Genomic DNA, 24209 nt, shown 5'->3' with positions numbered 1-24209 from the left:
CTCCTGAATTGCAGGCAGATTCTTTACCAGCTGAGCTACCAGGGAAGCCCCAAGGGGGGAAGGGGGAATAAATTGGGAGGTTGAGATTGACATATACATACCACCGTAAGCAAAATAGATAACTAATAAGAATCTATTGCATAGCACTGGTCCTGGAGAAGACTCTGGAGAGTTCCTTGGAATGCAAGGAGATCAAAGAAATCAATCCTAGAGGAAATCAGCCCTGAATATTCATTGGAAGGCCTGTTGCTGAAGCTGAAATTCCAATACTTTGGCCACCTGATGCAAAGAGCTGACTCACTGGAAAGGACCCGGATGCGGGGAAAGATTGAGTGCAGGAGGAGAAGGCAGCCGCAGAGGATGAGATGGTTAGACAGCATCACTGACTCAATGGACACGAATTTAAGCAAACTCCAGGAGATAGTGAAGGACAGAGAAGCCTGATGTGCTACAGTCCATGAGGTCACAAGAATCAGACAGAACTCAGCTGCTAAACAGCAACAATTGTATAAAGTACAGAGAACTCTGCTAAATACTATGTAGTACCCTCTAAAAAGAGTGGATATATGTATATGTGTAACTGATTCACTTTGCTGTATGCCTGGAAATACCACAACATTATAAATCAACTATACACCAATTAAAATTAATAAGAAAAAAAGAAGACAAAGAAAATCAGAAATGAAAGAGGAGACATTACAAAAGCTGCCTCAGTAGTAAAAAGGATCATAAAACACAAAAGAACAGCTATACATTAAGTTGGATAACCTAAAAGGAAGGGATAAATATCTGGAAACAGATAACCTATCAAACTAAATCAAGAAAAAGTAGAAAGCCTGAACAAACAAGCAACAAATAAGGAGATTTAATCAGTATTTTAGAATCTCCTCAAAATGAAACACCCAGGACCAATGTAATTGGCAGATTCAATGCAGTCACTATCAAAACTGCAGTATTTTTGCAAAGATAGAAACTGCCCTGGTGGCTCAGACAGTAAAGAATCTGCCTGAATGTGGGAGGTCTGGTTTCGATCCCTGGGCAAAAGCAATCCTAAAATTCATTAAGAGCCAAAAAAGACTGATTAGCCAAAGCAGTCTTAAGCAAGAGGAACAAAGTTGACTGTATCACTGATTTCAAATTAACTACAGTAATCAAAATAGTATAGTACCAGCATAAAAACAGACACACAGGACACTGAAACAGGATTTAGAGCCTAGAAATAAACGCCTACACATACAGTCAACTAATCTTCAACAAAGGCATCAAAAATAAACAATAGGAAAAGGATAGATTTTTTAATAAATAATTTGGGGAAGACTGAATGTTCATATGCAAGCAAATGAAACTGGACTCTTATCTTACACCATATACTTAAATGTATGACCTAAAACTAAAAAACTCCTAGAAGAAAACAAAAGGAAAAAGCTCCTTGACATGAGTCTTGGTCATGATCTTTTTTTTTTTTTTTTAATATGCCACCAAACGCACAAGCAACAAAAGCAAACCAAACAAGTGGGATTGTCTCACTTGGACTTCAGACACCAGTTGAAAGTTGAAGTTGTTACCTCTACTTCTGACCAACTCGCTGTAAATCAGAGGTTCCTAAAACTCCCTCCTTGTGTTCAATTAACTTGCTAGAGCACCTCAGAAATCAGAGAAACATTTTACTTGCTAGATTGCCATTTTATTATAAAAGGATACAATTCAGGAACTGCCATCTGGAAGAGATGCCTAGGACAAATTATGAGGAAAGGGTGAGCCACTCTCCCCAAATCTCCACATGTTAGCTAACCCAGAAGGTCTCTGGACCCTGTCCTCTTAGGTTTTATTGAGGCTTAATTTCACAGTCAGGACTGCTTATATCATTGGCCATAGGCAGTTGATTCAACCTCCAGGTCCTCTTCTTTCCAGGAGGTCAGGGGGTGAGGGCTGAAATTTCCAGCCCTCCAGTCACAAGGCTAGCTCCACTGGCAACCAGCCCTCATCCTTAACTGCTTTTCCAAAAGTCACCCATTAATACAACAAAAGATACCATTATCACTCTCAACATTTAGGAAATTCCAAAGACTTTGGGAGTTCTGAGATAGGAACAGTGGAAGGAGATCAAATATATCTGAAAAATATATCTTGGTAACCTGAATGATCAAACATATAGTTCGTATAAATCACAGTATCACAGGGTTAATATCCGAAATTCATATATTTTAACCCAATTAAAAAATGGGCAAAGGATCTGAATATACATTTCTCAAAAGAAGACTTACAAACAGGCAATAAATACATAAAAAGAGATTCTCAATATCACTAATTATCAGGAAAATGCAAATCAAAATCATATTGAGAAATCACATCACACCTGTTGGGATGACAAAAGATGTTGGCAATGAAGTGGACAAAAGAGAATCCTTGTGCACTGTTGGCAAGAATGTAAATTGGTATAATCATTATGGAAAATAATATGGAGGTTCCTCAAAAATTAAAAATAGAACTACTATATGATGCAGCAGTTCTACTTCTGGGTATATATCCAAAGGAAATGAAATCAGTATCTCAAAGAGACATTTGCATCCCCAGGTTCACTGCAGCATTATTCACAATACCCAAGATAAGGAATAGTCCAAGTATACATCAACAGATGAGTAAAAAAAACATTGCACCCATTATATATATATACACATATATACAAATGCCTTTATATATATATATATATATAAAATATACATGTATATACTTGCACCAGACACACACAGTCACTATCAGAAAAAAGAAGAAAATTCTGACATTTGTGAGAGTATGCAATCCTGAAGGACACTATGCTAAGTGAAAAAAGCCAGACACAGAAAGAAACATACCGCATTATAAGTCACAGAAGCAGAGAGTGAAATAGTGGTTACCAGGGGCAAGGGTAGCAGTTGGGGGAAATGGGGAGATATTGGTCAAGCAATATAAAGGTTCAGTCTCGTAGGATGAATAAGTTCTAGAATCGAATGTATAACACAGTGACTATAGTTAATATTGTACTGTATGCGTGAAATTTGCTAGGAGAGTAGATCATGTGTTCTCATCACACCCTCACAAAAAGGTAACTGTGAGATGATGAATATGTTAATGAGCTTGACTATAGAAATTATTTCACAATGTATATGCAAACATTATGTCTTTTTAAATATACATCATGTATACTTTTATTAAAAAGAGAAAAACCTCAAGTGAAAAATTATAAACATTAAACAGGTAAAAGAGAGGAGAAAGTGCAAGCTGACTGAAATAATATGAAGCCTACTGGTAATTACATGCAATGTAAATGCACAAATTTTTAATTACTTTCTAATGGTTATGTGATGTAGTCCATAGAATTGGTAATGCATTTTTTAACACTCCTTCACTGATGAACATTTAAACTGCTTCTAAGTTTCCTTATTAAAACCAATGTAGGGAGTTCTCTGGTGGTTCAGGGGTTAGGACTCAGCACTTTCACTGCCATGGCCTGAGTTCAATCCCTGGTCAGGGAACTAAGATCCCACAAGCTGTGTAGTGCAGCCAAAATTTTTTTAAAATAAATTTAAAAAAAAAATGTATCATTAGGATAAATACATAAAGAATTATATGTAATTATAACAAGCTTATAGAGTAAACAATGTAATAATGAAACATTTAATTCAAATATAAAATATTATATATAATATAATAAAATATATAATAATAAAATATCTAACTCAAGCACTTGAATTAAATATACATATATCCCTAAAAAATCATATTTGTTGACACCAAGAAGTTTAAAATGACTTTTCTGGCAGACAAGCACAGAGCATGGAGGAATAAAACCCTGGCAGTAAAAGACAAAGAACAAGCTGGAACCCTAAGGGACAGATTTCACCTCATCAGATGTTTCCAAGAAAGTCATCAATTCCACCCCAAAAAGAAACTGGAAGCTGTTGTAAAATCAGACCCCAAAGTGTACAGCGAATAGCATTACTTGTATGTGCTCAGGCTTGTAAACTCTACCTAGTTCTATTCCATAGTGTGAGTATCCTCAATTAATCATTTTGTGGTCTTTATCTAGTTGGAGTTGAAGAACTGCTTTTTGAATTTCTGTGAAACCAGAGAAACTCAACTTGGCAACCAGTCAAAATAATGAAGCCCCAAGCAGGCAAATCAACTCAACTTGATTCTCTCCCTGAACAGGGTCTAAAGAAGGTCCCATTCTGCCTGAAAATGTCTGCTTCATACTTACTAGCCCCAGATCTTAAAGAAGGATTGAGATTCCAAGGGAAATCTCACTTCAGTTGTTTTTAGGAAAAGTTATCAAAAGATATTTATCCCCTCAAAATATGCCACTTGCCTGCAAGGGCCCCATCCAGTTCCTCAGATCTGATGCCAGTTCAAGGCCATCCCTGTGTCCCGTCACCCTCACTGTTCTTAGAGGACAGAGACCAGCACTGACCAATAGGAAAAGAATGCAAGCCACATACAATTTTAAATTTTCTAGTAACCACACTAAAAAAGGGCTTCCCAAGTGGTGCTAGTGGTAAAAAACCCACCTGCCAATGCAGGAGATGTAAGAGACATGGGTTCAATCCCTGGGTTGGGAAGATCCTTTGGAGGAGGGCATGGCAACCCACTCCAGTATTCTTGCCTGGAGGAGCCTGGCAGGCTACAGTTCATAGGGTCACAAAGAATCGGACAGGACTGAAGCAACTTAGCATGCACATTTTAAAAAGTTAAGTGAAACAGGGGAAATTAATTTCAATAGTATGTTTTGTTAGGGACTTCCTTGGTGGACCCATGATTAGGACTCCATGCTTTTACTTCAGGAGGCGCATGTTCAATCCCTGGTTGAGGAACGAAGATCCCATATGCCACAGGGTGCAGTCAAAAAAATAACTTAAAAAAAAAATAGTATGTTTTGTTTAACCCAATATATCTAAAATATGATCATCTCAACATGCAATCAACATAAAAAATTATTCAAGTGACATTTCCCACTCTTTCTGTAAACTAAGTCTTAGTAATCTGGTGTGTATATTTTACACATAGCATGTCTCAATTTGTACCAGCCACGGGTCATATGCTCATCAGCCACACTTGGCTCCTGACCTTCCTTTGGAACGTTGCAGATGAAAAGACCACATTGAAAATCCTCCATCCCCAAACATGATGTCGTAGACTAGGACCAGGAATCAAGCCTGGATGCTGGTTCCCATCAGGATATTTGTCTGCATGCTTTCACTCTTGAGTATGAAATGGCCCGGAGAGAGCCAGCCTCTGTGTCCACAGAACCTGGCTGAGCATCAGGTACCAACTCTCCCCTAATCCCAGGAAGACAGACCTCACTTCTTATCTAGGATCTGCTCCCTGAGCGGCCATTCTGAGTCCTGATGAAACAGTTAACTCCTTTTACAAAATTTCTGAGAGGATGCTTTACCTCTTCATGTGAATTAGGAAAGGCTATTTTTAAAATCAGAGAGAACAGTCTTTAGGTGGGGGATGCAAATTCCTCATCAGAGACCTATGTGTGTGCTTCTCCCTTAAGGAGCACTGGCCTCCAGAAGGAAAGCTCATCACTACCCAGGAAGGTGAGTGTCAAGCCCTCTTGCAGCCAGCCAGTCATCCCCAGTCAGTGAGGGAGCTGCCAGAAAGCAAGGAGATGAAAGTGAGCTTCTGGAGGGGAATGTGGGAAAATGTGCTATAGATGTGTCTTTAAAAATCTAATCCAAAACAGTTAAGAATTTTCTTAAAAAGAAAATCTAATCCAGGGTGTGCAGGAGGCTCAGAACCTCCTAGACCAGGAAGCAGTAAGGAGATAACACATGGAATGATTTAGTGACCCCATCACCTCCTCACAGGGCTCAGCAATGCCACTGTTAGCACTTCGGCCTGACACTTCAGACATTCAGGAAAAGACAGTCGTTGTCACCCCAGAGTGAGGAAAGAACCTGGGTGCAGGTCCTGAAAAAGGAAAGTCTAGGAAAGAATACAGAATGCAGACAGAGTGTGGGAGGCAAATGTTGCTGACAGATGCCTTCTCAGTGCCGGGCCCAATGCTCAGGACGAGGCATGTGAGAAAGAAACAGAGGGCTAAGGCAGTGACTTGGGCACTAATTCATTCCATGGGACTCTCTGGGCTCTCACAGGGCAGGCTGCCAGCCAACACTGGCCTGACCTCTCCAGCACCCGCCTCCTTAAGCCCAGCAGTGGATGCTAAGTGACACAGTGCGGATGGAGAGGTGAGCAAATCCTAGGGTTACCAATCAAGCCATGCATTCTCCTGTTCAACAGATGTGTATTAAACACTAGGGTCCCAAAAAGCTTCTTAAAAAGATCATCTCAACATGTAAACAACCCAAAGGCTCATCAACAGGTGATTGGTTTAAGATGTGGTAAATATACAATGGAATATTACTCAGTCATAAAAAAAGAGAGAAGTAACGTCATCTGCAACTACATGGATGGACCTAGAGAATATCATACCAGTGAAGTAAGTCAGACAGAGAAAGACAGATATTTTATGGTATATCTTATAATGTGGAATCTACAAAATAATGCAAATGAATCTATAAACAAAACAGAAACGACATGTAGACATAGAAAATAAGCTTAAGGTTACCAAAAGGGAAGGGGAGGGCAGGAGGGATAAATTAGGAGTATGAAATTAATATGTTAAAAACTACATAAAACAGATAGCATCAAGGATTTACTATATAATATAGAGAACTATATTCAATATCATGTAATAATATAATGGAAAATAATCTGAAAAAATGTTGTGTGTGTATATATATAATAACTTCACTTGCACACATCTGATTTCACATTACTTTTTTTCTAGACAAGCACAAAAATAATCTTTAAATTTGACATGCCCAGAGCTTCCTAACATCTCTAAGTCTGTGAACTATCCTTACAAACAACATAAGTGACTTCAACATTTCCCACCAACGCAGCTGTAGCACTTTTAATGTTTACAATCCTGTATCACCCAGGGTCTGAGATGCTCTTCCAATTAAACCCTGGTTACACTTCTCTTTCCAAGTGCGAAAGAATCCAATTAAAGTTAATGAAAGCAATCAGTCTGCAAGTCTCGGGGTGTTCTGCCCCATTTGTGAATACAGGTAATAACACCCACTGACCCCGAGGAGGGAGAGGAGGCGCCATCGTTCTCTGCAAATGAGCCGGACCTGAGCCAGCCAGAGAAACCTGGAATTTAGGAGGTCAGCTTGTTTGGACTCCCATACAAGTTCAGGATTCCATTAAGCATTAACTGTAGGAATCTGTCCTTTAAGGAACTTCAGACTCATTTGGCAGCCATATGGCTGGGGCTTAGCAGTGCCTCCCATAAGCCTGAAATCCTGGGACACCCAACACTTATTTTCAAGAAGCTATTCACTGCATTCTCTTGATTTTCTCTCTGGCTTCCAAGAGGCAGCTCCCAATGAATAATACAGTTAGAGCAACAGAAGCCTGTGAGATGAAATCCGCTCAAGTCCTCTACCTGAGCTTGTATGACCTTCTCCAGCCACTGACTCTCAGAGCACCAGATGGACCTGCTGGGTGTCAGCTCAGAGGGTCAGCCTAGGACTCTTCAGGAAGCATCCATGGGACCTGTATCCTCACGTCAGGCAAGCTGTGAGGACACCCCTCCAGACACTGGAAACTTGTCATGGGTGTTACTTGTCACCACTCATTCCCACGGCACTCCTGTTCATGTTCAGTTGAAAAACCACACACCCACCGAAGCTGCATTTGTTCCTCACTGTCCTGCAATTGTTTTGAAGGTCCCATGTTTCTTGTTTCCTCAGATCACTGTTCTTAGATATGAAAATCTGACCCCAGCCCCTTCTGACACCAGTGAAGCAGCCTATCCCTGTTCTTGGGGAGGTTCTGCTCTGGCTGGGGAAACAAAGCTGACGCTTGTGAGCAGTTGGGAAACTGAACAAGGCAGTAAATAATTAAGTGCTACTCAATTACATAATTGATTAATTATAACTAATTGCTCCTTAAATGAACTGCTCAAGTCCACATTGATCTTCCTTGGCTCTGACCTCACAGGGGCAGCCATGGTATGAACCGCTTACTTGGGCACTTATACACCGTCCAGAACATTCTTCCCACCCTCTCATGGATGAGTCTCCTCTGTCATGACTGGTAGTGTTCCCAAGGGCAGAAACAGGTCTTCTGAGATAAGAACAGGCCCCAGGAGACTTCCCTGGTGGTCCAATCATTAGGAGTACACTCACTAATGCAGGGGATACAGGTTCTATCCCTGTTCTGGGAAGATCCCATATGTCTCAGAGGAATTAGGCCCATGAGACACAGCTACTGAATCCACATGCCACAACTACTGAAACCCGTGAGCCTAGAGCCTATGCTCGGCAACAAGAGAAGCCACCGCAATAAGAAGCCTGCGCACCAGAATGAAGAGTAGGCCCTGCTTGCCACAATTAGAGAAAAGCCCACAAACAGCAACAAAGACTCAGTACAGCCAAAAAATTAATTTTTAAAAAACTCTAAAAAAAAGATTATCTATTAAAAAAAGAAAAAAAAAGGCCAGGCCCTGGTTTCTTCCTTCTGTCTCCCACAGCAGAGCCAGCCCATTCCAAGCAAGCATAAGGTTCTTCACTTAATAAACACTTGGTGATTGATGTCAAAAATGTGGACCAGTGTTCATACAACCCCTGTGCCCCAGCTTCATGCACCTGTGAGCAGAAACTCAGATCACACAACCATAATCAACTTTGCTTCAGTAACTTAGCCCCCTAAACATGACCTTGGGAATGTGCTACCTTACATTACTCTACCCCGTCTCATGAAGCCATCAGGACAGGCTCAGTCCCTAGCCACACCATCCTGCTGGGATCCAGCCTGTGGCCACCACTCTGGTAGATGATGCAAAGGAGCTGCCCACCTGCCTCCTTCTGCCTGCTCCTTCAGGGTTCCACATCCCCCGCTGGGCTCTGAGCAGCTTGAGGGGTCTGTGCATCATTGGGTCTCCACTACCTGTAAGAGACATAGTAATAGTCAGTGAGCGCTGCTGGAACAAAATACCAGAGACAGGGCTGCTTAAACAACAGAAGAATATTTTTACACAGATCTGGAGTCTGGAAGTCCAAGATCAAGGTGTCTGATTTGGTTTGATTTCAATCTGAGGCCTCTCTTGTTGGCTAGCAGTCACCGTCTTCTTGCATGGGTCTCCCTCTTCGCCTGCCTCTGTCCTGATCTCCTCTTCTTATAAGGATTGGATTAAAGGCCACCCATTTGACCCCCACTTTGCCTTAATTACTTCTTTAAAGGCCCTGTCTCCAAAGACAGTCCCATCTGTGTTACAAGGGTTAAGACATCCACCTGTGAGTTGTATGGAGGACACGATTCAGCCCCAAACACCCGCTGATAACTTAAGTGCTTAATAAAAGCTTTATGCTTGGTGGAACAGGGAAAGATGACAGAAGGACAGATGGATGGATAGAAAACAGAAAGACTGCTCAAAAGGTGTTTGATCCTGAGCAAAAGGTGAGATTAACAGGTCGAGAGAGTCTCTCCTATTCCTGGGCCCTTTCTACTCCATCACATCTTTTCATTTCTCCCAGGAAGAGATGGGCTGTCCAAGATGATAATTCCTCTGTTCCCTCCCCAGCCACAGGACAGGGACTCCACATTGTCTTGATGTAAATACATTGCAGGGGGGGGGGGGTGTCTGCTGTCCCCATGCACACCCCTAGAGAGCCTTCTGGCTCTCTTTTTGGGGAGAGAGTTCAGGCCATGGCTTCCCAAAGGATCTCAGAAATGAAGACTCTGTAAACAACCAACATCTAAAAGGGAGACAAGATCCTGGAATCGGGGCCTTTTTCTTTTCATGTGCAGCAAAATCATTACCGTTGTTGAACAGGAGCCGTGCTCCCAGAGGCGGGAGCTGTCGGATAATTACGGTGGGGCCAGGGGCACTCAGGGTCAGCAAAACAAAGAGGAGGAAATTGCCTGCACAGATTGGCTCAAATATCAGGTTCAACGAAGAAGAAAACACAATTTGTTCATTTGGAAAATGACTCTGGTGACATGAAGGCCCTAAACGTTGCTGGAATTCAGGGGGAAAGAGGACAAGAGTGTGAGGGCAGCCCCCTCCCTTCCCCTGGAAGAAGAGACAGCTTGCCGCCTTTAGACCCCCAAACAATTTTGTGGGCTGAGCAAGTAGACAGCAGGAGAGACCCTCTGTAGCATGTATGAGTTCAGACGTTCAGGTCCACACGTCAGCAGGGCTCCAAGGGGCTCTGGTCTGTGTCTGGGGCCAGGGTCTTGAAAAGTGCCTGGCCCGAGCTCCTGGAGCAGACAGCACTGTCCAGCAAATCCAGGAAACAGGCCCCTTTGAAGGAGAGCTGTGAAGTATCACCAACGGGGCCCCACTAAGGTGGGGCCATGGGTGTGACCTCACAGCTGCATCTGCATCCATCAACCATTCCTGGTCCCTCTTGCAAGTTCCAATGCACAGTGAGATACTGATACCCACAGCGACCCAGTACAGAGGACCCAGAGAGAGGCTGTGGATGGCATCATGCTAGGTGGCTTCTGGGGCAGGGGGCCACTCAAACCTAGTTTGCCCAGGACAGTCCAAGGTTACAGCTCTAGTTGCAGCATAATTGTTGCAGGAAGGGGGACCCCTTCCAGGGCCCGAACCTGGGCTCTTGTCTACCACTCGGAAATGAATTTTCCGTGGAGACACACGTGCTGACAAAGCAAGAGATTTTATTGGGAAAGGGTGCCCGGGCGGAGAGCAGGAGGGTAAGGGAAGCCAGGAGAACTGCCCTGCCACGTGGCTCGCAATCTCGGGTTTTATGGTGATGGGATTAGTTTCCGGGTTGTCTTTAGCTAATCATTCTGACTCAGAGTCCTTCCTGGTGGTGCGTGCCTTGTTCAGCCAAGATGGATGCCAGCAAGAAGGATTCTGGGAGGTAGTCGGACACGTGGTGTCTCCTTTTGATCTTTCCCGAACTCTTCCAGTAAGTGGTCGCTTGTTAGTTCTGTGTTCCTTACCAGGACCTCCTGTTGTAAAACAACTCATGCATGTGGTTACTATGGTGCCTGGCCAGGGTGGGCGGTTTCAGTCAGTGTGCTTCTCCTAACATAATCATTAACATCCAAAGTGTCCCCGCTTGAATACTAAATTAAACAGATTTCCTAATGCACTGGAATTTCACAGCACCAGATCCTCACCCTTCCATGACTTTCAGCCATGACTCTTGTGACAGGTCTGAGCTCCACCTAGATAAGACTTCTCGGATTACAGGCCTTCACACAGTGCAAACGGGTCCTCCCCCCAGGAATTATGAATAGAGGACCAAGTAGGAGCTTATCATGGGTGTTGGACATCACTCAGCCTCCCATTGCTGTGTAACCAGTCACCCATACTCAGCACATCTGCCACTGTCTCCACAGTCTGGGGTCCACTGGACTCCCAGAAACCCCTCTCCCTGCCCATCAAGGCAGGGCCCAGCCAGCTTCCTGGAGATGAGCCCTGTCCCCTCTCTCCTAAGGTTCCCAAGAATTTGGGCAATTAAGTCCAACCTCAGAGGTAATCCCAACATGTCTCTACCTTTAGATCCTGCCTAGCCTGGGATTTAACAGATCCACCCTCAGATACAGAAATAAATCGCTGTTTCCAAAGTAAAATTGGGTTCTTATCATCACTGGGGGCTAGCAACCAGCAAGGGATAGGAGAAGATTTGTGGGGGAACGTGATCTAGGTTCAAACTTAAAGAACAAGAAGGCTTTAGATCTGTGAGATGAGCAGGGGGGAGGCCCTAGGACATGACAGCACTGATGTGGGCATGAGTGAGGAACTGGTTGTCAGCACCCAGGCAGGGGAGGACAGGAGAACAGGGGTCTCAGCCCTGACCCTGACCACACCCCCAAGGGTCCCAGACCACCTCACGCCCGCTCTCCAGCTCCCGCAGATCCTGCTTTCTGCACTACTGCATTTAATGACACTGTCGGGCATTTAATTAACTCTTAAACATAATGCTAGCTATTGTGGACAAAGTTTAGTTGTTGCTAATTAAGTCATTGAAAATTAAAGAGCAAAGGCTTAACTGTTCGCAATAATCCAGTGAAACAAAATGACTTTGTAATCTGTTTAAAAAAACAACAAAAAAAGGGACACCCTTAGTCTCCTCCCAGATATTTCTGACCAACCAGGCTGGGCGATCAATGGGTGCGTGGGCTTTGCAGAGCCCAGCGAGGTCCATGATATCTGGTCCTGAGATCCTTCACTCATATATTTGACCTCACGGTTTCTGCTGTTTTTTCTTTGTTCAGGAACTGTGTGTTAGGGCCTTTAAAATTCCAATTTTTATTCTAATTCTCGTTTTGTTTGTGAAAGGGTGCTTGCCAGCATAAAAATGAAGTTAGCTAAAGACAGTGTTTCCTTAGCTTACCTGGAGAAAGCACTAAAAAGTGTGTAATACCTACCACTTTAGAAATAGGAAGAAAACATAAAGGATTTTTTTTAAATCCCAGCAGCTATTTAAAAGATAAACAATAAACACAAGTGGAATTATACCAACTAACCATATTACCAGCAGTCAATTGCTGGAGAATAAACATTCTTATTTCCAGGGCGTTCTAATATATTCAAAGACATGGAGAATGGCACCAGAAGAATTTATCACTGACATTTGCTAAATTAGATATTCCCGAGGTTTGCCTATATGGATGACAACATTTTTAGCACTTCAAGGTCCTTGCAAGAAAAAAATCTCTATAAAAATTCAGGACGGTATTGTTATCATCAACACTTTAAAATTGACTGTGATTGTTACAGCACTTTTAAAATCAAAGAGACCTAAAATGAAGGGGAAAATTATATGTGTACTCTATATTTGAATTTTTATACATGAAATTTAAAACATAATATTGTGATGTTTATTTCAGATAAATTTGCTTTCACCAAAGGTTTTTTTTTCCTGAGCCAAAGTCAATGCAGAGTTTATCGAAGACCCACCAGCCAGGTAATAACCATCAATAACCCACCATTAACCAGGGCGTCATGTTTGACAGTTCAGTTCTCAACCTGTTCAACTGCGCTTTTCATTTTGGCTGCTGTCCTAATTAATGACTAATCTATAAAACAGGGATAATAAAACATACCTCATACATGCCACATACCTAATTATAAGGAGTGAATCATATCACACATGGTACCCGGCACAGTAGGTGCTTGGTAAATGTTTGAATTTTATGTTTCTCTTTACTTTTTCCTGGCATTTGGTTAATGCTTATGGTCTTTAGTCTGGGTTGCCAAGGCTATTTAGAAAGGAATAACAACAAAATAAAAGAGATCTTTTTGTACGATACAATCTCCTGATGTGGATCTTTCCGAGAAGCCACTCAGAGGAAACAGAAGCTTTGGGTGTCAGTTTGAGGCTCTTTGACTGAACCTTATTCAGTCGCTCAAGACCAGACTTCCATGATCACCATGGTCCAGCCATATCCCAGAGGATAATCAGATTCAAATCTAGAACTGAACTGCAAACATTTTTAAACTATTTTGCTAGACATACTTTTGTACTCCTGCATCATTTTGCTTCTTTCCCTATTTTGGATTCTCAATATTCCACTTTAAGAAAGTTCTCAAAATGATGATGGATGCCGCTAGCCTCCCTGCAGCAGAGGTCTGGGCTTCATGGTCATCTGTTCCCCATTCTTTCTCTCCCCTTCCTCCTCTAATGACTCATCAGCTATACTTATCTCTCAACTGAGTCTGCTTACTGAAACTGTGCAACCTCCAGCAACCTTCAGAATTCAGAAACAAGGTCAAGGGCTATAGCTGGCATTTGTTTCAAATCCTCTATATGTGCTCTCAACTGCTGGTTCTCAACCAATAATCTATGAATGGGACTGATCTTTTCTGTTACAGCAATACTGCCAGCAGACAATAACAGCTGAGATTTGGGGTCTAGATATGATGTTGGTGCCTCCAGTAAAGCTCACTTTCTGGAAGATGAGCCTTGTTCAGACCATCTAACTCCAGCCACAACTGGCCCTTCCAGTGCCATATGCAAACGTGAGCCTGGGGCAGGGCATATGTAGCTTCAGGCAATGATCCAACTCTCCAGGGGTCAGGGACTACTGTTAAGAGGGACACAGTGAAATTTGTAAACCTGCTATAAAGCTTAAATAAGACCTTCAACCTTCTTTGTGTTTGAAGTTTTTTTTCTCCCAAATTTCATTGTATTTGCACTTACCATAAATATTTGTGTATACACATATACATGCCAACTTACATAACCTAACATTTTGTAGACAGATGGAACCAGCTTGTATATAATTTTATTCTACATAACATTAAATATAAGGCACAGACATGGACTTAGAACAACATGCAATGAAACATATCACTCATATCCATGAAAGCTCCATTCAGCAGGACACAGGGTAATTAGAATCATCAGTTAATGTTCTGATCTGTGGGTAATTCCTAACCACAATTTAAGTTTAACCAACCCCATAACTTCTTCAGCTTTCTTCAGCGGAAGACCCACAATGCATAAAAATAAAGTACCTCATCCTGGGTTTTCTCCTCTAGGGCATCTTTTATGTGAGGAGACATTATATGCTCAAACCCATGAAAAGTATTAGAATTAGATTTCTGTGATCATTTTATGGGTTGAGGCCACAGATGCATCCTGAGAGGCCGAAATTTCTCCTGGCAAAAACTTGGGCTCTGACTGTGCTCACCACGCCAGGTTCTTGTCTTCCACCTCTTCCATCTCTCATGCTGTGATATCTCGCCACCTGCCCACCAGGCGTGAATATGAAATTCTCTGTATGCTGTGGGCACTGGCCCTGAGTGCACCTTCATAACTGTCTGTTGCAAACCAGACCTCCCAACAAAAAAGAAACCACAAGCTGGCTCAGAAAGACTCCCCTACTCTCAGTCTCCTCTGAAAGTGAAAGTCGCTCAGCTGAGTCTGACTCTTTGTGATCCCATGGACTATTACAGTCCATGGAATTCTTCAGGCCTTGGAGTGGGTAGCCTTTCCCCTCTCCAGGTGATCTTCCCAACCCAGGGATCAAACCCAGGTCTCCTGCATTGCAAGCGGATTCTTTACCAGCTGAACCACAAGCGAAGCCCCAGTCTCTCCTACCCTCAACCATTTACCTGTGGTATATTGAATCACCTGTATCATTTTTCTCTTCTGTTCATTAATCCTCATTCTAGCTGTGAACTTATTTTTGTATATAGTGCATAAAATAAACATAGTGTTATTTTTTTCCAAAAAAAAAAAAAAAAGAAACTGTAAATCTCAGACACCTTACCACCCAATACTTCCTTTGGATTCTCAACTATGGTGGTAATTTAGTAGCTCAGTCATGACTCTTGTGATCCCATGGACAGTAGCCTACCAGGCTCCTTTGTCCATGGGATTCTCCAGGTAAGAAAACTGGAGTGAGTTGCCATTTCCTTCTCCAGGGGATCTTCCCAACCTAGGGAATGAACCTGGATCTACTGAGTTGCAGGCAGATTCTTTACCAACTGAGGTATGAGGGAAGCCATAGTTGTGGTTATTATACAAAGGCAACATGTGACTTACCATGTCTCACCATGATGAAATCATACCAGGGGAACCAAATACTTCAATTAACTTTTCTTGAGTCACAAACATTACACCTAGAAGAGACTTTGGAGATCACCCAGGCAACACCCTCACTTGACAGAGAAGGACATGAAGGCATGAGTGTTTAAGAGACCTTTATGCTTCAGTACTATTCCCTGGACACCTCCCCAGGAGGTCTTACACACCCACCCCAATGCCAGTCACCCACGTAATCGATACGTGCTCAAAGCTCTAATGTGCCAAAGTGATCTTTCAACACTGAGTCTCTTTTTTGCTTTGCCCAGCTCACTTCCCACCTCCCTTGATGAGCAGACACATATTAGAATTCTACAGTGCTAACTCTTTTATAAATTAATGCCTTTGTTAGATACTTCAAAATAGATGCTGGCAATATAACCAAGAGGAACCTTCTACATTGTGCATCGCTCTGCATTTTACAAAACACTTTCACTGCCATTATCTCACTCAGTCGAGTAAACAAACAAAAGGTTTCTTTGTATAAGGGAAAGAAGAATGGAAAAGGCAGAGAGTGTTGAGTGACAGAAGGGTCCATAAAAAGAGACATGGGGCTCAGTGAAATATATATTTTTTCCTTTTTGGAGCTGGGAGCTGAAAGCCTACCTCCTTATCATGATCTCCCGTTTGAGGAGCTCAAGCCTGAGAATCTGTCTGAAATAGAAATCTCCTGACCTCTGGGTGAGGCACTGACCTCAGATCCATCAAAACTCCCCCTGCTAGAGTCTGCAAGCCAAGTTCCCAAGAACCCTGCAACACTCCCAGTGGCGTCTAGGCAAGGCAGGGTGTGTGTTTAGGCAGAAAATGTTGATTCTGATCACCAAGGCTGGAATCCAAGCAGAGGTCTGCTCTGGCCAGAAGCTAGTTCCAGCCTCTTCTCGCCCAGCTGGACTGATTGCTCCCTCAGGGCTGGTTGGAGCTCATGGATATAAAGTCAAGGCATTTTTTTTTTGTCATCGATGATGAAAACATATTTATAATGTCAGGGGAAATTATGACACCAAAATTCCATTATCTAATCATATAGTTTACATTTCTCCATAATCCCTGGTCCTCCTTATCCACAAACACAGACATTTTTTATAGCCATAAGAGGAGGTCACATAATATTGTGTATGCCCTTTTCATGGTATTATTATCCATTTTGTATTTTTTCCAAGTTTCCACAGTTTGCATGTCATAATGGTCTTGATTTGTATGATCCAGGAGGGAGAAAGTTCAGATTATCCCTAAATTTGTAAATAAAGAGAGCTTCTGGATATAAAACTAAGTTAGTTTGCCAAGAAAGAGCTAAGCCAGCAACGAAAGAAAGCCAAGATCCTATCTGTTAGATGGAGACTAAGATGCTGCAGATCACTGACTTGACTGGGTGTAGCCTCAGGGAGCCAGGGCTGTGGAACGACAGCTCAAAGATCAGGCCGTGTGTCCAGCAGTGCCTGAGAGAGAGGCCCAGCATCTGGGGCTTGAACATTTCACCACCGGGGAGGTGCCCTCCTCTGTGAGCTGAGAGTGGTTCATTGAATCCCACAAGAGCCCACATCAAGTCTCGCCCTTGGCTCTAATTCCCTGGTCACAAAAAGTTTGGGGTGATATCCTTCCAGAAATGCTATCCGGAGATGGGACAATGGGACTGCGCTGACTGATGGGCTGAAGCATTCCAGTCACCATCTAGGAATTCTCACTGTAAACACATGATCTGGTCTCCTCCTACACAAAAGGTTCACATGGTTAGTATCTTCGCCTCCAAGGACCTGACCACCAGGTGTCTGGACACACAAAACTGAAAAGCAGTGACTACGTCATACTGTATGACACCAATAAGGCCCCAGCCAAGAGAAGGCTGGCAACCCTCCAGGGTCAAGCCTTCTCTCTCTACCAACTGGACTACACCACAGAGAAACTTAACCAGAGTATGGTTCCCTGGGGTTCATTGTCTTGCTTGTTCATAGCTGTATGGTCATCTAGAGAAGATTGACATAAAATGCCTTTGTGCCTTTGGTTTTTGGCTTCAAGGCATTGTGAGGATGGCTGAAGATAATCGTCCCCTGTCTCAGGAACTTTTTGCCCACAGGGCTAAAATATTTCGGGGTGGTGATTTACAGAGTGCCAGAGGAATCCAAGAGGGAGAGCAGAGAGGGTTCATTTTTAATTCAGAGACTCAAACCTAGTTCCTTGGGCGGTGCCTATGGTATCATGGCATGGTGCAGAATCCCCCAGAACGCCATCTAGATGAACCCCCGTGTCCTATCCCACTGCCCCCAGACATGGCTGGCCTTAGCTCACAAGAAAGTTTAAACTGCTGTAATGCAAACTGTGGCAATGTCCCTCACATCTTCAAATCTCTATTCCCTGTTAAATTTGAACTTGAATTATGTATTTGCCTTGCCTCCAGATAACATTGTCTTGCACAATATGAAATTAGATGGAGGTGACAGGAATGATTGCTGAGTTGTTTGAATTTCAATCATTAGACACACACAAAAAAATGGTAACTCAACTAACTCTTCGTTAAAAGTAGTATATTTCATCCAAGATAGAACATACCAGAATAAAAGTTTCTTGGGCACGTTTTTATGGTGCATGTAAGAATTCAAATTTCCCAGTATATGTCACCTTTTAATAATATTAAAACTAATATGGCTGATTGTCCCAAGGAAAAAGCCATTCTTTTATATATCAGAGGCCAGCAGCCCATGACCAACCTGTCAAAGGTGACTTGCATGGGGATTCAGAGAGAAGCCAGAGAACGCATGATGCATTGATTTTCCTGACTTGACTCTCAGCATTACTAAGACTTCGGCTTGCTCATTGCTCTGGCTCTCTTTCTGCTCCTGGATAACTCATGGAAGAAGCTGGAATCTCTGAGGAGCAACTGTCTGTCCAAGACTCCTGGCCCAAGGGAGGTTTGCAGTTGCATGTGTCTCCAGCTTAATATATCAAAAATGGAATGCTTAATTTTCACAATTCCCTCTATGCAACACATAAATAACATGGCACACACACAAACAAACACACACACTTACGCTAAACACACATGCACTCCTCTTCCTGTATTCTTGACTCAATGAATGGCCTCACTAGCCTTCTAGATGCTTAAGCCAGAACTTGGATAATTCTCGAATCTCCCCTCCTCCATTCCCCAGTAGCCATGAACTCTACTATCTATGCTAACCCCTGAATACCATATTCTCTACCTCATGACTAGAGTTCTTATATCTCTCATCTGAACTAACAGCTCAGTATCAGGAGTTGCTATAACTAAAGAGATTCCACAACACCTTGAAAATTCAGGCTGTTTATCAATCACCAGGTGCACCATGAGGAGCATCACAGAAACACTTCTGACCTCGAGTCATTCACAGGCTTAGACATGTCCTGCCTGACCATGAGAAAATAAGGGAAGGAAGCAGAGTCATGATGAAGTGACAATCAAACATAACAACCCCCAAACAAGTTTCCTGGAGGGGAAAAGACTGATGGGGTAGGAGTATCAGGAAGGTTTGTTGGAAGAAGCAGGAACTTGAGTTAAGCCCCCAAGAAGGAGCAGAACTTATATCTGGGAAGTAGAGGAACAACGAAGCAAAGTCTTGAGAGCCAGACAGGCTGCACAGAGTCAGAGCAGAGTTGACTCCACACAGAGGGTGGTGCAAAGAGTCAGACACAACTGAGGGACTAAGCAAAGCACAGGACACACAGAGGGTGGAAGAAACGGAAAGAGCAGGATGAGTCAAAAATAAGGAGGTAGGTGCTTCTGAGCAAGGGTGTTGGCAGTTACAAGAGTTGTTGTTTAGTTGCTAAGTCCTGTCCGACTCTCTTGTGACCCCATGGACTGTCGCCCTCCAGGTTCCTCTGTCCATGGGCTTTCCCAGGCAAGAATGCTAGAGTTGGTTGCCATTTTCTCCTCCAAGAGATCTTCCTGACCCAGGGATTGAACCATGTTTCCTGCACTTACAGGCAGACTCTTTACCACTGAGCCAACAGGGAAGCCCAGGGATGAACAAGAAGGGAGGCTGAAGTTCCTGGAGAAAGAGGGGGAATGAGTGTGGGCTCTCTTCCTTGCTGAGTTTCAAAAAGACAAAGTGGATGAGTGGCCATGGGACTGAAACAATTGCCTTGGTCTAAAGCCACCTCTTTTGGCGGAGGCTCCAAGGTCTTCTTCTGTCTCCTGCTCAATCATGACAGGGGCATTCAGCTCTATTCCCCCCCTCCCACCAGTGGCCAGTTTCTCCAAGGATCCAGAAAAGTAGCCACTTGGACTTCTAAAATCTATGAATTCCAAGGTCAATGGCACCACATTGGACATATGTAGGGTTAACAGTGGGGAGCTCAGAAAAGAATTTCCAATGGAAAAGCTCTTTATTCACTGAAGAGAAAAACGCGTGCCTCTTGCTACCCAGGGAAGCAGAGACCTGAGCAGGGCACAGCATATCCCTTTGGGCTTGGAAACCAAGCCCAGGACATTCCAGTTACCAGCAAGCAATGGCAGAGGGAAATTAAGAATTCACTTTCTGGGGCCTGGAGAGAGTGAGCCAGTAATAGAGGCCATGTTTGTTTTTCAAAAGCAGATTCTTCTAACCTACTGGGTAGATAAGCCACGGGGAAGCACTGATGGCCTTCAGGGTCACATGTGACTCTCCAACCCAGAAAACAAGCAGCCAGAGGCAGCCAGGACAGGACAAACTGCTGAAATCAGACAAGAGGAGGAGGGAACAGAAGAGCTCAGGCTAGAAACCCAGGTTTCAGGACTATTCCCACAGCCTTCGAAAGAGTAGAATGAATCATGGCTGGCATATCTGGGGATATCTGTATTTTAACCCCTGCTCTGCTAACTTGTAGTCGTGGTTATCATGGAAGTTGCTTGCCCAGTCCAGGCTTCAGAACCCTTCCCTGTAAAGAGGTTATCAGACCTCCTGCACTATCACCACCACTACCACAGAGGGTTAGCTAAAGGGCTGACTGAGCCAGCAGCCAAGGAAGCTGTTTGTCACCCTGTGGTCCCATGCTCAAATGAGGGTGTGCTATCATCATGGTGTGCTCACCACAGCCCTGGGCCAGAGAAAGGGGAATAGGATCACAGAGAGTCTGGTGCTGCCCTCAAGAAGTTCATAATCAGACTGGGAAGAGAGATAAAACACCCAAAGACCATCATTAGACTGGTTTAAACTCCTATCCATACAGGTATGCGCTGCAGAAAAGTGGTGGTAGATATAACCAAGAAAGATTATCCCAAGAGACTTTGAACATAAACTGGACCACAAAGGACAGAATCAAACTGGAAAGATGGAAAAGATAAGAACGGGAAAGAGAAAGAAAGCTACAAACATCAGAAATGTAAGCCGAATGTCCAATTTTAGAAATCATTCATGGCTAATGTGGGCTTCCTTGGTGACTCAGATGGTAAATAATCTGTCTGCAGTACAGGGAGACCTGGGTTTGATGCCTGGGTCTGGAAGATCCCCTGGAAAAGGAAATGGCAACCCACTCCAGCATTCTTGCCTAGAGAATTCCATAGACAGAGGAGTCTGGTGGGCTACAGTCCACAGGGCAGCAGAGTCGGACATGACTGAGTAACTAACACTTCCACATTCATGGCTAATGTACATGCAAGCATCTGGAACTGCAATCCTTTTTATTTATTTATTTATTTTTCTTTATGAGCAGAAGCAAGAAATCTGAGAATTCTGAAGAAGGAAAACCAAGAAGAAAATAAAGATTAACCGTGATTTCATAACACTGAGGATAACCAGTATTATTTTCTTATGATTCCTTAAAATCTTTTTCAAATTTTCTTCTACATGATCACTTTTAAATGCTTGCATAAATTTTATTACAAAAATGTGAAATGGTTAATTCACTTCCCTATTGAGAAGATTTTAAGATATTTCCAAATCATGCAAACAATTTATTTCAAAGTTTGTGATTGGGAATGTGGAATGCTAGAGTAAATGTGCCCAGGATCAAATTTTATCTCCACCATTTATTATATGAGTTACTTTGGGTGAATTTAGCTCTCCAAATTCTTTCCTGTTTATCTATGGTGGTTTTGGTTTAGTCAATAAGTAGTGTCTGACCCTTGCAATCCCATGGACTATAGCCTGTCAGGCTCCTCTGTCCATGGCATTTTCCAGGTAAGAATACTGGAGAGGGTTGTCATTTCCTCCTCCAGGAGATCTTCCCAATTCAGAGATCAAAACTGCATCTCCTGCATTGCAGGTGGATTCTTTATCACTGAGCCATCAGGGACGCTTCCCAGGTGGTACAGTGGTAAAAAATACACCTGTCGACGCAGGAGACACAAGAGACATGGGTTCCATCACTGAATCGGGAAGATCCTCCAAGAGGAAGAAATGGCAACCCACCCTAGAATTCTTGCCTGGGAAATCCGAGGGGTAGAGGACCTGGTGGGCTATAGTCCATGGCATTGGAAAGAGTCGGACACAACTGAGTGCACATACACAACCTGTTTCCTATATTTATAAATCGGGATAAAAACAGAACTAACATGTAAAGTTGTATAAAAATTGTGATAATATCATGTCATGGAAGGCCACTTGGCTATAAAAAGGAATTAATTATAGGCACATGCAATAACATGGATGAATCTCAGAATAATCATGCTGAATGAAAGAAGCCAAAACAAAAAAAGAGGGTACACAGGGTATGGTTCCATTTGTATAAAATTCTGGAAAATGCAACCTACTTTGACTGAGAGCAGCTCAGTGGATGCCTGGGGTGGGGTAGGACATGGAGGAGCAGGGGGAAAGAATTCCAAAGGGCAGGAGGACACTTTGGAGGGTGACGGGTACATTCATTATCTTGACAGTTGTGATAGTTTCCTGAGTACATACATACATCAAATGTTTTCTAATCAGACACTTTAAATAGAGTATATCTTGCCTATGCTAGGCACAGTGTGGTATTGCAGTTTTCTGTGTTAATTAGGCCTCAATAAAGTTGTAAACAAAGCTTTTAAAAAAATCTGCGCTAAAATAAACCACCATCAGGAATGTACAGGCATGCCTTTTGCCTTCTCCCTTGTGAACACTGGGTATTCGTTTATTCTAAACATTTTTGCCAAACTGATCACCAAAAATAAAGGCATTTCATTATCATTTTAAATTATGTGTCTGTGATTACAAAGGGAGTATAAAATATTCACTCATCTTTGTGTATTTGTGTTTCTTTTCTATGAATTATATGTTGATGTGTTTCACTTACTTTTGTTGGTATGTTTATCCTTTTTCTTATTTATCTCTTACTGTGATTATGCAAGCATGTCATTCCAAAGTTTCCCCATCCAAATACATAAACTTTTTTAAAACAAAAATCAGATCATACTTTATATCCTTTTCTGTAACCCACTTTTTTACACTAACATAATGTGAATATCTCTCAATGTCGATAAATGGGAGGCTACATCATAGTTTTAATGGCTAGAGCAGCAATTCTTAATGCTGCTCCTTAAATCATATTTCAGTTTCAGAAAATGAAATGAGGTTCTTCCTCATTTCAAAGGGAGTTGAGAGTAACTTCACAAATCACTTTTTTATTTGCTACGGCTTCATAGAAACTACAGCCGATTCTTCGATGAATGACAACCAAGAATCCTCTTCACCCTGAAAGGGAACTTTATGAAACTGATTCTAACTTTTTTTTTTTTTTTACAGTTCCCCTAGAACAGTGCTGATAATGAAATTTTCAGCTAGCTGCACTTCACTTGACAAATTATGAAGAGATCAATTTGTTCCCATTAGTCTCTACTTCATTAATACCCAAGATGAAGTCCAGTCTAGTAAATAGTGAACAACCTTTGGCTCAAGTAGAGATGTCTCTTTGTCAAGGTCTTAAGAGAAGCTCTTCCTTAAAGTTCAAATGGAAATATTTTGGTTAAAATTAAAAAGCTGTTACTCTTAAAGGTCAGACAAAAAATTGGTAACATCCTATGAGAAATACAATTGTTATTCAGTGGGATACATTGCTATGACATCAGGGTTAAGAATTTAAAAGCAACACAGCTTAAGAGTGAAGAGTTATCGTTTACCAGCAATAGTAATCTATCTGCTTTGCAAGTTACCTTTGAGTGGCACCTAATATCCAGGTTCCGTCATCCAATGGGCTGAAAGAATTATTTAAATTGGGGTCAGTAGAACCTGACTTAAAAATCATCATTCCATTCCGTTTTGTATTGTGCTTCAAACAAGTCAACCATATAAATGAGGAAATATTCAGTCTGAAGGTCAGACTGGCTGGCTGACCACACTGACTGATACTTTATGTTTTAAAACCACTGGTCAGAAACAAAGCATTATTTCTGAAGGGAGAAAACCAGGAATTGGGTTGCAATAACCAGTCTATGGCACCCCAGGCATTTCAAAAGGGCTTTATTCTGCCTGATGATTAGGAAGACATTATTCAGTAAACACTGGGGCCTTCCCTGGGCCCCACATAATTCTGGGTACCAGTAAGAATACTATCAGATAAGAGGATGAAGAGATAGGCAGGCAAACAGCTCACTTCCTGATGAGGCTAATGGGGCTGGGTGTAATCAGAGAGAAAAAAGTTTGCTGTGAGCATAAGAAACCAGTG

General features: G+C 42.5%; 1 protein-coding gene across 4 annotated transcripts in view; it reads right to left on the bottom strand.

Moving 5' to 3' along the window:
- Positions 1-24209, bottom strand: part of LOC122442017 (translation initiation factor IF-2-like) — a 377694-nt gene that overhangs the window by 211504 nt on the left and 141981 nt on the right. For all 4 annotated transcript variants that reach the window (XM_043469267.1, XM_043469268.1, XM_043469269.1 and 1 more), the window contains exon 3: positions 8909-9000. The gene's annotated coding sequence lies outside the window, so the exon portion shown is untranslated. The remainder of the gene's footprint in view (positions 1-8908; positions 9001-24209) is intronic.

This window comes from Cervus canadensis, chromosome 5 (assembly GCF_019320065.1).
Source record: "Cervus canadensis isolate Bull #8, Minnesota chromosome 5, ASM1932006v1, whole genome shotgun sequence".
NCBI lineage: Eukaryota > Metazoa > Chordata > Mammalia > Artiodactyla > Cervidae > Cervus > Cervus canadensis.
The sequence above is the reverse complement of the archived record's forward strand: the minus strand, read 5'-3'. Positions and strand labels throughout refer to the sequence as shown.